We start from the raw sequence: 17403 nt of genomic DNA, 5'->3' as shown, positions 1-17403 counted from the left end.
ATTATGAATGCATGCTTCCACCTATGTTAATAATGCAAATGAGCTAACTATGAATGCATATGCATCTAATGAGTTATATAAAGATGTGAATTAATAAGTCATGCATGAATATCATATATTATACATATAAATGACAGCATATAATATTCAAACAAAAATTAAGAATAAGATAAACATATTCACGTGACATGTAATGCATAAATGAGTAAATAAATAATAAAATAAGGAAAGACTCCCTTAGAATCATCTTGGAAGAACTTCAAAGTTGTGAGCATGTTTTGTTTGAACTTGGTGGTCGGTAGGATCACATCACAAGGAGTTGCCCTAAGACTCATTGACATGTATTGCATCTATGGCCAGCTCATATTCAGCTCAAACACATGGGAAGTAGCTCAAATGATGAAAGGTTGCCTTCCACAAATGTGACCTTTCATAAATAGTTGCTACCCCATTGACGCCTTGTCATCTAGAAGCAAGTTGGATGCAAAGTCACACCTAAGTTGCTGCTCAACTTCACGCCAAGTAGGAGACACACCATAAGACCCCAAGCCACTCATGTGAGTGCCTCATGACCAGCCCACGCATGTGTCATATGTGTGGATGAAATGGGTGCCAAAATGAAGAGGGTTCTCTCTATTCGGCCTAAGCATCCTTTTGATTTAAAATTGGCGCCAAGATAAAGAGCAAGGAGACCATTCGGCCAAGGATATCTTCATTCATTAAAACATCATGTATTTCTATTTAATAGTCATGTATTTAGCCGAATAGACATCTATTTATTCGGCCAAACCTATGCTAGCCTATAAATAGGCTTGGATATTTCATTTGTAAGGAACCCTTTGATCAATTAAAAATCCTTTATGAGATTATTCTCTCTTAAAGTTCTTTTTAGAACTATATCGATTAAGCAAGCCTTTCTAAAGCTTGTGGCGTCATTCCTTCACCATGATACTTCTGGTTCCTATCTCCTATAGATAGAGGGTCAAAGTCCTTAATACCATCCCTTATAACGACTTATAAGAAACGGGTCTTTGCTCCTTTATAGCATTGGTTCCTTCTTAGTCTTATAAGATACTATCTATTCATTACCACATTCCATCATCACTTTCACGCCAACTCCATCAACATTCCATTACTATTTCCATCACCATTATCCATATCCCTTCACACCCATATAATCATCCTTCATCATCAACAAGGCATTCATCCATTACCACCATTAGAGGCTGAATCCATCATCACTTGAAGGATCATTCTACAACACTTCCGCAGCCTTTCTTTGATAACTATTCTATCCATTTCAATTCTTTCCATTTTCTTTCTTAATTATTCATTTACTTAACCAATTATTCTTCTTTTGTGTAGATTACTTTTCAATTCAAGGTGTAGCATTTGGTGTCTCTCTTAGATCGGGAAACAATAAGGTTACCAACTTCTCCATTATTGAAGAAGCCTGGTTAGCCTTACATCAGGTAAGTACAAGGACGAGGTTATGTGTGATGTTGTTCCTATTCATGCTAGCCATTAACTCCTTGGAAGACCTTGGCAATATGATAGGAGGACCATTCATGATAGTTTTACCAATCAATATTAATTCAACCATGGAGGAAAGAAGATCATCCTAACACCCTTGATGCCTAAACAAGTCCAAATTGATCAAATCAAGATGAAACAAAGTGTTGAGGCCATGAGAAAAGGAAAATCGAAGTTAAACCAAGAGGAAACTAGTCCAAAAATAAGTGCTTATACATCAAAGTGCTTGTTACAAAGATGTTTATTGACAAAACGCAAAGTTGATGAAGATTATTCTAACCTTAACCATGCAGGAGTTACCTTTGATTTACAGGATGACCCAGGCGACACAATCCATCAATTTGGTGAACTAAAGGATGTGACTTTTCAAAAGTCAAGAGGTGCGACGATTGAAAAGCAAAGAATGGTAATTCTTCATCCAAAGGACGTGATCCTTCAAGAATCAAGAGTTATGCCTATTGAAAACCAAAGGGAATTGATTCTTCATCCAAAAGGTATAACTTACGAGGACATCAACATTCCAAGAGTCATCACCTTTCATGAATCAATGCACATATCTATGGAAGAAAAAATGATACAGCTCAACCTAGCCTCACTTGGATGGATGGTGAGTCAAGGTTGTACATTTGATTGTTTTGATCTAGGAAAGCAACAAATATCCTGCACAAACAAGAAAGCTAAAAAAATGGTTAAATGGAAGTAATGAAATGGAAAGATAAATATGGCAGCGGAAAATATATATAAGTTGGTGATATGTTTAAAGAAAATGATGAAGTATGGTAATGGAAGTAGAATGAAGGCGATGGAGATGAATATGAAAAGTAGTATCTCAAAGAAAACTCAAAGAAGAACCAATGTTAAAGAACAAAGACCCAAACTTTATATTGCTTCTTTAAGGGATGGTAAAAAAGGAATTTGACCCACTATCTATAAAGAGATAGGAACCATAAATATCAGGGTGACATAGATAGGGGTGACCCCACAAGCATAAGCTTGATAAGTCGATAAAGTTCACTTAAGAACTAAAGAGAGAAACTCTCACAAATATTTGATTAAACAAAGTGAATTGGTTTCTACAAATGAAATGGAAAGCTATTTATAGGCCTAAGAGATGTCTTGGATGCACCTACAAGATTTAATGATTGAACATTCATGGATGAATGTTCATCCTTAAGTAGATACAATGTACGTCCCCTATGCAAGTTCATGGACTAATAAAATAAATGAATATTCATCCATTTAAGTGAATACATATTCATAGCCGATTTCATCCTCTCTTGATGTGAACATGTTGGTTCATTTTCTTGCATGAATTTTTAGGAATGTTTCATTGTATGTTCGGCCCCCTTTGGAATGCATGCACCAAGTGTGAACGTGACTCATAGGCTCCCTTCATGCACTTGGTGAATGAGTTTGAAAATAATGCATCCATCTCCCTTGAATATGAACAAGTCCTTTAGCCTCCTTGTATGATTGTACACGCCAAAAATGGATTCATGAAGGTGGAAATGCATCAGGTGTGAACATGGCTCTTTATTTGGTGTAAATCCCGTACTTATTTCCAGCCTGCACTGTCTTAATTAATCTGGGTATATCTTGAGCTCCCAATATCGGATTGATATGATTCAAAGTGCGTTGGAAAGCTAAGAGATAGGGGATTAAATGTTAAGAGATTTCATCACCCAAAGATGCTCAGAACATGTTCAAAAATTATGATCAATCTGACTTACGTGAACTGTCCATCCAACTCTTCAATTGCCTTTAGTCTACTTAGCATCCAATGTACCTAGACAAAGTATGTAAACAAATAATTAGATAGGAATTGAGCTATTATAATTATGAATTCATTTTTCCACATGTGTTATGAATGCAAATGAGCTAACTATGAATGCATATGCATTGAATGAGTTATATAAAGATGTGAATTAATAAGTCATGCATGAATATCATATATTATACATATAAATGACAGCATATAATATTCAAGCAAAAATTAAGAATAAGATAAACATATTCACGTGACATGTAATGCATAAATGAGTAAATAAATAATAAAATAAGGTAAGACTCCCTTAGAATCAACAAGGCAGAACGATCATGAAGTGATCATGTGTTGAAGAAGTTTGGTCCTTGGCATGATCTCATCAACAAAGGGGTATGATTTTTGGAATACAAAAGGGCACCAACATTCAAATCCAAATGTCTTCAATAGACATGAACTTTGAACCTAATTTTACAGGAAGTATTTCTTAACTTTAATTTTGTTCAATCACATTACTAATGAAAGTTTTCTTTCTTTTCAGATCAATAACTTCCAAGGCATTCTTTCAAAAGATATGAACCTTTTCATAAAGGTACTTATCGAATGGAAGGAGTCAAGGAAAAGAAGATCTTTTGATTTGAGGACAAATCGAATAAAAGAAGGGAAGGATGATGTGATCCAATTCAACATCATGTTTACAATGGCTATTCCACCCTTACAAGGGAAGAAACTTTCTAACTTTACACATATATATGTTTATTTCAAATGTTTTAATATAGTTATTTTCATATATATAAAATTTATGGTTATTATAATAACTTAATCATCAATATATGAGATATAAGTTATTATATATTATAGTTCACATTCTTATATATACATTATATAAGTTTATATTTTTAGTTTATTTCTTTATGTTATGCATATAGGCATATTCAGCTAATATTTGGGAGCTACATTGGATCTAAATAGAGCATGCAACAGTAATGAATCTTACATGGGAACGATAAGGAGAGCATAAGGAGCAAATTGGTGAAAAGTTATCTAGAGGCCATGAGCTCATACCTGGATTAAGCTGAAGATTTGATCTACAAGATGACCTCATTTCAACTGGGGAGCTGCACCATCATCATTACCACTTAGGACACTTCAAATATATCCTACGTTAAAATTTGTGAAATCATGCATTTTCGCGAATAGTTGCCACCTCAAGAGGTACCTTTTCACAATGAGCTGCCATAATGTTCACCATGCTACAAGTCACCTATGACCAGCTCATTCACACCATAAGTAGCTCAAACATGAAGGGTTACCTTTCCCAAACACTGTGACCTTTCATGAATGAAGCTGCCCATGAAGATACCTTTTCATCTAAGAGCATGTTGGTGAAGAAATTATAACCATTGGAGGCTTAAATCACCAAGGAACATGATATAGAGATCCATGATTATTCGGCCACACCCCCATGCCTTGCACATGTGAGATTTGGTGCCAAATTGAGGAGACATATCACCATTCGGCCGAGGGAGATGTTCCCTCATCATTGTCGAAACATCAAGTCCCTTTATGAAGGGTTAGCCGAACCAACACCAAGCCTATAAACATATTCTTTCATTTTGAAGCATTATGTATTTTCCTAAAGTCATGTATCTAGCCGAAACACTATGTAACCATTCGGCCAAGCCCTCTCATTTCCTATAAATAGAGTGGCTTGCCATCATTTGTACTCATCTCATATCATATATAAAAATTACTATTGTGAGTTAATTTCTCTTCTAAGTTCTTTGTGAACTTTATCGATTAAACAAGTATAATTCCTATACTTGTGGCGTCATTCATTCCATCCTGATTCCAAAATTCCTAGATTAATATATAGTGGGTTGAAGACATTATCACCACCCCTTAAGCAAGTTTGTGAAGAACGGGATTGTGCTTCCTAGCATTGTTTCCACTTTGGTGTGCTTGAGATACAACATCATCACTATCTCCATTTCATCATCAAAACCATCAACATCATCCATCAATACCATCAATTTCGTAGCCATCTCTATCCTATCTTTATTTTTTTCATTTCCATTACTTATATTATTATCCATTTCTTAAACCCATCATTAATCATATTTCTTTCTTATTTTATTGTAGCCCAAGCTTATTAATTCAAGGACATCAGTACTTGTCAATCCTAGATCGAGGCACAATAAGGCTATATACCCTCTTCCATCAAAGTGTGTAGATCAGCCTTACATCTTTATCTTTTAAGATTAGATTTATTATTTTATTAGGAATTATGGTTGAGTTAAAACATTAATTTTAGTTATTATTATTTTACTAGGAATTAGAGTTAAGACATGTTTAGTTTGTTATTATTTTATTCATTAGTTATTTAGGACCTTTAGAACTCATCCCTATATAAAGGAGGTGATTCCTACTGACACATTATACGTGAGAAGTTAAACTACGACTACACCGACTTCGACAAGGTAGAAGTTCAGTTAAAGACTACTACAAGGAGATGCAGTCCTTACTCTATAGGGCTAACATAACCGTAAAAGAAGAGGTCACCATGTCAAGATTCGTCGCGGCTTAAACTCAAACATCATTAATCTTCTTGATCTCCAGAGTACGAAAACCTTGAGATACATTAAAGAAGGCAATAACAATCGAAGCACAAATCCAAAGGAGATTCCAATTCAGAGAACATTACCAAGGTACTTCATCCTCTTACCAAGGTAATCATTCAAATCATTCTTCATCTTCTACTCTATCTTCTCTGAAAAAGCCAAGAGATGACAAACCTGACAAGGAGAAAGAATGACCAGCAAAGAATGACACACTTCCAGCCTATAAAGATCAAATGATAATTTGTGAGGAGGTAGGGAAAGCAAAAAAAGAAAAAGCTGAGAAAGAGGCAAAAGAAAAAAGGTCACTAGTTACAAAAGCCAAAAGAATAATGAACCATGGGAATTGAATGAATCTAATTGTGAGAAGAAACTAGTGACTCAAAATCTATGTGTGAGCACAAAATAATTGAGAGAGAATCTTCTTTACAAACAACCTTCAATCCTTGTTCACTTTAAGGAATCAATTGTTTTGATTTCTAACATTAACAAGGATTAGCATACTGTGTTTTTTCATATTTGTTACAGGATTTTCGAGAAGTGTTAGGTGATCCACCTAATGAATTACCACCAAAAAGTAGGAAATAACACCAAACCAATCTAATTCAAGGTTCCATTATACCTCGTCAAACATACAATCTCAAAGAAACCAAAGAGTTAGATTTGTTACAAAAAGGCTACATCCAGGAAAGCCTTAGTCGCGACGCCATATTAATGATGAAAAAATACTTAAACAACTCCAAAGGCTTTATAGTTCATGGATAGGGAATCCATGTAAATGATGAAAAAGTAAAAGCAACACGAGACTGGTCCACACCATCTTCCATCGCCAAGAGTCACAATTTATGAGAGTCCAAAAGTGAGTATTTTATTACTCATTTTAATGATATTGTAACGTACTTCTTCTCTATTTTACAAGGTAAGGCTCATGAAGTTGTCACTCATACTAAACACAACTCCTTTAAGTGCGTAACAGACCAAGGTAAGTAAAACGCAGTAGACGATGCACTACCACGAAGGTATACTCTTACCTATCAAGCACATACTAGTATTCTGAGAATTGAACATATCAAAGATGTATATCACGATAACTCGGATATTTCTGATATTTCTACCAATACTTTTAAAAGTTCTTTTAATGAGCTTTATCTTGTATATGAGTTTCCTTGCCAACTAAACAGGTTCTACAGTCCACAAATCTTCTCCTGAGAATTCTTAATTCATTAACCACACTTAGGAGACTTAAGGGATTACTTTAACAAACCAGTTAACATGGTTTTTAAACACTCATTCTCGTCACACACGAATAAAACCATGGAAAATTATCTGAATCAATCATATAGAAAGCTAACAGTGGTTAGCGCCATGTTGAATTTCAACCTAAACATCATATTAAAAGACTTGTATGCAAAAGAGGATTCCAATACTACGAGAAATCAGTTCCTACAAAGAAGAAACCTCGACTAAAATGCATAAAGGCACATCACATTGATCCTGGTACATGTTTCACAAGTTTTTCTTTCAACACATCTAATTCTCTTTCTATTGGATTTTCAGATTCGAGGATGAATCCTTTTGAGGAGTGGGGGAATGATACATGCACCAGAGTCCATAATATATTCTTCTTTGGACTAATTTTTCTACTCGAACCTATTAGAAGAAAAAAGTCTCAAAGATTGAAAGCATATCTATTCAGTAAGCATAATATGAATGAATCGTTAAACTATTCTAATGTTGCTCCCTTTAATGTTTCATATTCGAGGTTGAATCTTTTTTATGAAATGGAGCATTATACATGCATCATAAGGCTCGCATCAAAGGAAGAAGTAATAACTCTTCCAAATGATTTACTCGTCCAATCCTTGGAAAAGAAGACCAGAACAACAGAAGACTTGCAATGACTTTTTGAATAGGATCTTGATCTTATTTGGTCAACATGTCTTCTGGAGATATAATAGTTTGTCTCTTTCTTTCCAACGGTTGTTGAATCGCATCAATTCGATATCGGGAACTCAAGATACATTCATTTTACTGAAGACAACACATGCAGAAATTCCCATAGGGGATTAATACGTGATTTTGTAAATATTATGAATTTTCAATGTTTATATTGATTATTTGTAATATAATTTAATATAGGATGATGAAATATCTTTTAGGATTTGATACGAGGCAGCCTATTGAATAAGGACCTCTTTGATTGTAATGGATCTAGAACGAAGTAAGCAATTCTGTTGTAGCAAACTTACTAAAACTAAGAAAGATGTTGTTGGTTGTATGGTTAAGGTTAAGAACGAAAATTGATAAGAAAGGATGAAGAAATAATGAAGAAAGGTTACTGGAAATTTTAGAATGGTGAAAGGTGGAAGATGAATGCTTGGTGAAGATGATAATGGTGAAAGAACAAATATGGAAATTTGGTTAACAAACAAAGAACAAGGAAGAACCTATACTAAAAAGTATAAATGCGAACCTTATACGTTAAATGTTCAAAGGACTTGGACCCGTTAGATTGCAATATAAGAACCCGAAGTATCACAAGTTTGACACAACAAGATCAGACCTGAAATGTTAAGAAAATAGTTCTAAGAAGAACCAACATTGAGAGAAAAACCTCACAATAATTTTTATTAATCAAATGTCTAACCTTTGCACATACAAAATTACAAAATATATAGGTAAAAGAGAGATATTGCAGGCCATCACTTGTGGCTACAAATTAATCAGGTTTTGAATTCAAACTCAAATGAAAAACCAGCATGTAACTCCCTTGTGTTGTTGTCCATTTGTGTGGCTGATTTTGAATGCATTTAACACATTTTGCATGTGTTAAATGAGTGGATAAGGAGGTTAAAACTGGTCATGCATTGGAGGAAAGGGTTGAGAATTCAAACAATTTCACATGTGCTTTTAGTTTGAATTCAAATCTGCCCAATGTTGAATTTCCACACATGTGCACAATGTCACACAAGCAATGCACTCTTGGATAGGTATATAACTCCCCACATGCTGCTCACATGCTTTTAGGACACTCTCACACACGTAGGACACCTTTGAGCTTCATTTGGACTTGTTAGCTTGAATTGAGCTAGTGGAGCTGAAATGGAGCTGAATGGAGTTAAGGTGAGCTGAATTCAGCTAGCTGAAAGTGTAGTGAGTTGATTTGAGCTGAGATGAGCTGGATACACTCCTTTGAGCTTCAATTGAGATAGGAATAAGACCTTAAGTTGATGCCCTTTATTGTTCCTATATGAAAAACATAATAATATCCATCAAAGTATGGCAAACTTATTGTAAATTTATTACTAAGCTGAAAATACCATGCAAACACATTTATAAGCTATCAAACTTATTGAAAAACATAAAGTAATTAATATATATAATGCACATACTTATATACCTAATGAAACTAATGCAAATGAATATGATTACTTAGTATAACTAAGGTGATGTTACACATCAGTATGTAACACATTGAAAAGCTTAGTTTCTAAGGCATAAACATTACATAATGATTCAGAAACTTGTAAACACTTAAGAGAAAGAGCTTCCCTGAAATGCTTTGCCTTAGAACGTGTGATAGGTCCTTTTGATAAGACCTTCAGATTAGCCTCATTTGCTGGCGTTCATGTGCTCACATCAGATGTCCCTTCTTGAAAAAGATTTGACCTCAAATTCTTAGAAACATCGTAAGGAGATAAATCAAAAACGTTAAATGTAGCACTCACATTGAATTCACCCGGTAAGTCCAACTTGTAACTATTATCGTTCACTTTCTCCAACATTTGAAACAGTCTGTCTCCTCGTGGTAACAACTTAGAACGTTGTTGGGCTGTAAACGTTCCTTTTGAAAATGAACCAAAACCCAATCTCCAACATCGAAGGTAACTCTCTTGCGACCTTTATTTGCTTGCGACCTTTATTTGCTTGCTTCTATACTGTTGAGTCCTTCCGTCTAGATTTTCCTTAACCTATTGATACAACCTTTTCACATAGTATGCCTTAGACTTTAAATCCCTATTCATAACTTGTTCTTGAGGCAATGGCAAAAAATCCATAGGAGTTAAAGGATTAAAGCCATAAACAATCTCAAATGGTGAAAATTTAGTAACAGAATGCTTATATTCAAACTCAACATGCAGCAAACAATCTTCCTACGTATTAATGTTTTTTTAATGATGAAATGCAATAAAGTGGATAAAACTCAATTTACAACCTCAGTTTGTCCATTAGTTTGAGGATGACAAGTAGTGGAAAACATCAGTTTCGTTCCCAATTTGCATATAAGAGTCCTCTAGAAATGACTCAAAAACTTAACATCCCTGTCAGAAACAATAAACCTAGGAATTCTGATGTAAGGCTAACCAGGCTTCTTCAATATGGAGAAGTTGGCAACCTTGTTGTTTCTCGATCTAGGAGAGACACCAAATGCTACACCTTGGATTGAAAGTAATCTGCACAAAAGAAGAAGAATTGATTAAGTAGTATGATAATTAAGAAATGAAAAGTAAATAGAAATGGAAAGAATTGAAATGGATAGAATAGTTATCAAAGAAGGGCTGCGGAAGTGTTGTAGAATGATCCTTCAAGTGATGATGGATTCGGCCTCCAATGATGATGATGGACGAATGCCTTGTTGAGGATGAAGGATAATTCAAAGATGAAGAAATGGAAATTTATAAGTTGGTGATAATATGGACGTGATAATGGTGGTGGAATATGGTGACGATATAGGCGTGATAATGGAGATGGACTATGGTGATGATAAAGGCGTGATAATGGTGATGGACTATGGTGATGATATAGGCGTGATAATGGAGATGGAAGATGGTGTTGGACAGATTGTATCTTATAAAACTAAGAAGGAACCAATGCTATAAAGGAGCAAAGACCCGTTTCTTATAAGTTCTATAAGGGATGGTATGAAAGGACTTTGACCCACTAGTTATTTAAACTAGGAACCAGAAGTATCAAGGTGAAGGAATGACGCCACAAGCTTTAGAAAAGGCTTGCTTAATCGATATAGTTCTAAAAAGAACTTGAAGAGAGAATAATCTCACAAAGGATTTTTAATTGATCAAAGGGTTAAGTTTACAAATGAATGCCAAAGCCTATTTATAGTTTTGTAAAGGCTTGGCCGAATAAATAGATGCCTTTTCGGCAAAGTACATGTCTTAAAACGAAAATAAATGATGCTTGGATGAGGGGAGATGTCTTTGGCCGAATGGTTCCCATAACTCTTCATCTTGGCGCCAATTTGAAGCATGATGATGTTTAGGCCGAATAGAGAGAAGCCTTTTCATCTTGGCGCCTAATTCATTCACATGCAAAGCACATGAGTGGCAGGTCATGTGGCACTCACATGGATGGTGTAGAATGCTTAAGGCGTGGAATCTTCCATGGTGTGAAGATGAACAACAACTTAGGCGTGACTTGGCATCAAACATGTGTCTAGGTGACATGGCATCAATGGGGCATCAACTAATTATGAAAGGTCACATTTGTGTGAAACAACCTTTCATCATTTGAGCCACTTCCCATGAGTTTGAGCTGAAGTTGAGCTGGCCATAGATGAAGGACATGTGTACAAGTCATAGGGCAGCTCCTTGTGAAAAGGCACTTCTCAGAATGGCAACTCTTCGCGAAAAGGTACGAATTCATAAAATTCGACCTAGACCATATTTGTAGTGCTCTATGTGGTGAAGATGATGGTGCAACTCTCCAGCTGAAATGAAGTCTCTAGCTAGCTCAAAAGTCCAGCTCAAGTGAGCTATGAGCTCGGTGGTCAGCTGACAACTTTTCATCATTTGTTCTTCATGATCTCCCAAGTCATCTTATGTAAGATTTCCTAGCTTATTGACTCCAATTCTAGCTTTAAATCAGCTCCCATGATGTGGTCGAACATGTACCTACAAAAGAAAACATTTATAAGATAAGTAATATAAGATATAAATATGTGGTTCATAACAATAACTTCATACATTCATAATATCATCATCATAACTATAAATATAATGTATGTAAGCCATTATCATAACTATGGTATAAAGAAAGATTAAGTTAAAGATAATCCCCCTTTGATTATTGAGAAAGGTTGGAGATGCAAGTCCATTTTTGACGCTGAATCGGATCACATCATCCCCCCTTTCTTTAAAGTGATTTGTCATCAAATCGAAGGGTGGTTTCTTTTCAACGTTCTTCCATTCCATAGTTGCTGTTTCGTCAGAAATTGGGATCCCTTCTTTAGGCTCTTGAGTGAGATATGCCCATGTAAATTTTCTTTGAACATTTAGGTTCCTTGATATCCCAAAAGTGGTGTCTCTTAATACTCCAATATGCATGATCATTGAATTCTCATAGGTCACGTCCATTGGTTCTTCTAAAGACACATTCTTTGAATGAGAATTGATGTCTGTTTGCTTTTCAATGGACACATCTTTTGGGTTCCCAAAGGTCACGTCTCCTAAATCTTCCTTTTGGCAAATGGTGCCTCTTGGTAAATCCTGCAAGTCAAAGAAAAAATCTGCATGTTCACGGATAGAATAATCATCATTAACCTTGCATTTTGTCAATAAGCATTCTCGAATCAAGTACTTTGAAGAATAAGCACTTGTTTTTGGATCAGTTTCTTCCACGGTTGTTGCTTTTCCTTTCCTCATAGCCTCAACACTCTGTTTCATTCTGACTTGATCATTCTGAACTTCTTTAGGCGTTAAAGGAGTTAGGATAATCTTCTTTCCTTTATGGCTGAACGAGTATTGATTGGTAAAACAATCATGAATAGTCCTTTTGTCGTATTGCCATGGCCTTCCAAGAAGTAGATGGCTAGCGTGCATAGGGACAACATCACACATAACCTCATCTTTGTATTTGCCAATGGAAAAAGGAACTATCACATGTTTGCTAACATTGAGTTCTCCTCGTTCATTGAGCCACTGCAACTTATATGGATTTGGGTGCTTCATTGTTTTCAAACCAAGTTTTTCCACCATTATTGTACTGGCCACATTAGTACAACTTCCACCGTCTATGATAACAAAACATACCTTTTTATTTACATGACATCGAGTATGGAATATGTTCTCTCGTTGTGCATTGTCTTCCGCAACTTGAAGATTCAAACTCCTTCTAATTACCAAGGCTTCTCCTTGATCAACGGGATCTGCAAGAGTTATTTCTTCATTGACTTCAATGGGTGCCTCTTCTTCCTCTTCAGGTTCTGATTCTATTTCACCATTTCCAAGTAAGAGCATGGTATTCTGGTTAGGACATTGTGTAGCTATATGGCCCCTTCCAAGACATTTAAAACATCTAATATCTCTTGATCGTTCAGTGGTTTGCTTTCCTCGGTTGGGGTCTTTACTTGTTGAGTTTTTGAAGATTCAGCTTGTTCTTTAACAGGAGAAGTAGGTTTCTTTATGTTTGGACTCCATTTTGATGGTGTGGGCGCAACATTACGAGATGTATGTCTCCTCTTCAGTTGCCTTTCAATCTTCATTGCCATTTGCACCATCTCATCTAATTCGATGTAATGATACAACTCTAAGGTATTGGCAATTTCGGGATTAAGTCCAGCAAGGAATCTTGCCATAGTTGCTTCACGATCCTCCTCAATGTTGACTCAGATCATTGCCACTTCCATCTCTTTATAGTAGTCCTCCACACTCTTATGGCCTTGTTTAAGATTCTGTAACTTTTGAAACAAGTCACGGTGATAGTGAACAGGAATGAATCATTTTCTCATAATACCTTTCATTTCAAGCCAAGTTGAGACCGTTCGTTCTCCATTCCTCCTTCGGTTAAGGGTAAGTTGATCCCACCATATTAAGGCATAATCTATGAACTCCATGGCTTCCAATCTTACTTTCTTCATCTCGGAATAGTTGTGGCAACTAAAAACATGTTCCACTTTGCTTTCCCATTCAAGATAGGCTTCAGGATCAGTTTTTCCTTGGAATTGAGGAATTTTGATCTTAATGTTACTCAAGTTGTTATCAACAATGGCGCGTCTAGGGCCTTGGAATGCTGCTTGTTCACCCTCATCAAAATTTTCTTGAACAACTTCTTCTGGAGGGGGTGGTTGTTGTTGTCTTCTATTGGCTCCATTATTACGGGTTGGTGGTAGATCATGGTGTTGATCTATCTTTTTATGAAGAACATCGAACTCTTCACGAAACATTCTCATCATTTCACCAATGAGTGCCTGCATTTGTAAGTTTTGTGTTCCTGCATTTTCTCGGGGACTTTGAGACATGGTTAGTGAAATAAAGTAATTTAAAACCTTACCAGCACACTCACAAAAACCTCACGTGATCTCTCCAAGAAAATTCAGATTGCACTCCACTCACTCTCGTGTTTGCACTCGGGGATATGATCCTTGGCTTTTTCTGATCCCCCTTCTGATCTCACCCTCTCGTTTGCCTTTTACCGCTCGATTCTCTCTTGTATGTCCTTTTTAAGAACTAACTCAAGATTGAGCAAGTTTCTTTAGTTTGTGCGTCGGTTTAGAAATGGTTAGGGTATAGGATATGGTTATGATAAGGTAGGATAGAAAAAGGTTAAGAAAGATGATAAGGTAATGAAAAGAAAAGATGAAAGAATAAGAAATGAAATAGTAAGAAAGTGAAGATAACTTACAACTCAAGTTGGAACACTTACTATCTTCCTTCACAAGAAACAACAAGGATACCTCCTTCTAGTTTATTGTTTGGGCAGATTGTATTGTGCTTCTCTTTGAGTGTATTTGCAACTTTGCTTCACTTTTCTTTTTGCTTTTGAATTTCTTCTTTTCTTTTCTTTCTTTTGCACTCCAAATTTGTTGTAGGAGTCTTTTTCTTTTCTCTTTTGTTTTCTTCTTTCTTGTTGCTTTTTGTTGTAGCACTTTAAATGTCAATCCACCAAAGCTCTGATTACCGCTTGATGTAAGGCTAACCATGCTTCTTCAATATGGAGAAGTTGGCAACCTTGTTGTTTCCCGGTCTAGGAGAGACACCAAATGCTACACCTTGGATTGAAAGTAATCTGCACAAAAGAAGAAGAATTGATTAAGTAGTATGATAATTAAGAAATGAAAAGTAAATAGAAATGGAAAGAATTGAAATGGATAGAATAGTTATCAAAGAAGGGCTGCGGAAGTGTTGTAGAATGATCCTTCAAGTGATGATGGATTCGGCCTCCAATGATGATGATGGACGAATGCCTTGTTGAGGATGAAGGATAATTCAAAGATGAAGAAATGGAAATTTATAAGTTGGTGATAATATGGACGTGATAATGGTGGTGGAATATGGTGACGATATAGGCGTGATAATGGAGATGGACTATGGTGATGATAAAGGCGTGATAATGGTGATGGACTATGGTGATGATATAGGCGTGATAATGGAGATGGAAGATGGTGTTGGACAGATTGTATCTTATAAAACTAAGAAGGAACCAATGCTATAAAGGAGCAAAGACCCGTTTCTTATAAGTTCTATAAGGGATGGTATGAAAGGACTTTGACCCACTAGTTATTTAAACTAGGAACCAGAAGTATCAAGGTGAAGGAATGACGCCACAAGCTTTAGAAAAGGCTTGCTTAATCGATATAGTTCTAAAAAGAACTTGAAGAGAGAATAATCTCACAAAGGATTTTTAATTGATCAAAGGGTTAAGTTTACAAATGAATGCCAAAGCCTATTTATAGTTTTGTAAAGGCTTGGCCGAATAAATAGATGCCTTTTCGGAAAAGTACATGTCTTAAAACAAAAATAAATGATGCTTGGATGAGGGGATATGTCTTTGGCCGAATGGTTCCCATAACTCTTCATCTTGGCACCAATTTGAAGCATGATGATGTTTAGGCCGAATAGAGGGAAGCCTTTTCATCTTGGTGCCTAATTCATTCACATGCAAAGCACATGAGTGGCTGGTCATGTGGCACTCACATGGATGGTGTAGAATGCTTAAGGCGTGGACTCTTCCATGGTGTGAAGATGAACAACAACTTAGGCGTGACTTGGCATCAAACATGTGTCTAGGTGACATGGCATCAATGGGGCAGCAACTAATTATGAAAGGTCACATTTGTGTGAAACAACCTTTCATCATTTGAGCCACTTCCCATGAGTTTGAGCTGAAGTTAAGCTGGCCATAGATGAAGGACATGTGTACAAGTCATAGGGCAGCTCCTTGTGAAAAGGCACTTCTCGGAATGGCAACTCTTCGCGAAAAGGTACGAATTCATAAAATTCGAACTAGACCATATTTGTAGTGCTCTATGTGGTGAAGATGATGGTGCAACTCTCCAGCTGAAATAAAGTCTCTAGCTAGCTCAAAAGTCCAGCTCAAGTGAGCTATGAGCTCGGAGGTCAGCTGACAACTTTTCATCATTTGTTCTTCATGATCTCCCAAGTCATCTTATGTAAGATTTCCTAGCTTATTGACTCCAATTCTAGCTTTAAATCAGCTCCCATGATGTGGCCGAACATGTACCTACAAAAGAAAGCATTTATAAGCTAAGTAATATAAGATATAAATATGTGGTTCATAACAATAACTTCATACATTCATAATATCATCATCATAACTATAAATATAATGTATGTAAGCCATTATCATAACTATGGTATAAAGAAAGATTAAGTTAAAGATAATCCCCCTTTGATTATTGAGAAAGGTTGGAGATGCAAGTCCATTTTTGACGCTGAATCGGATCACATCAAATTCCATGTAAACAAACAATCTCCTTGAAAAAAAAGCTGGCCACATTAGTAGCATCATCAGTTTTATGACACGCAATGAAATGTGCCATCTTTGAAAACCTATCAACCACAACAAAGATAATATATCTATCTGTCTTTGTTCTAGGCAATCCCAACACAAAATCCATCGAAATATCCAGACAAGGAGAATCAGGAATAGGTAAAGGCAAATACATATCGTGTGGTAGAACCTTCAATTTTACTTTCTTACATGTTACACACGCTCACATATTCTTTCAACGTCCCTACGCATCTTAGGCCAGAATAGATGCTCCTTCAGAATGTGCAATGTCTTAGTAACTCCAGAATGTCCCATAAGTCCACCTTCATATGCTTCTCAAACAAGGACTTCTCGAACTAACCCTTGAGGAATGCAGATTCTTCCTTATTTGAAAAGATAACCATCATGTCGATAAAACTTCTCATCTGCACCTTTTTCACATGACATATATCTTTCTCAAAATATGGGTCAGTGGCATATAAATCTTTAATATAAGCAAAACCAATCAAATGAGAGTCCAAATAATTCAGAAGTACATACTTGCGGGACAAGGCATCTATTACAACATTGTCTTTACCCTTTTTATATCGAATCACATAAGGAAAAGACTCAAAAAATTCAACCCACTTAGCATGCCTTTTATTCAACTTATGTTAACTTGTAATGTGTTTCAAAGCCTCGTGATCAGAGTGAATGGAAAATTCTTTCGGCAAAAGATAGTGCTTCCACGTCTCAAGTGCCCGA

This window comes from Hibiscus syriacus, unplaced genomic scaffold (genome assembly GCF_006381635.1).
Source record: "Hibiscus syriacus cultivar Baekdansim isolate YM2019G1 unplaced genomic scaffold, ASM638163v2 tig00110126_pilon, whole genome shotgun sequence".
NCBI classification, from domain to species: Eukaryota; Viridiplantae; Streptophyta; class Magnoliopsida; order Malvales; family Malvaceae; genus Hibiscus; species Hibiscus syriacus.
Note: the sequence above shows the minus strand (reverse complement) of the source record.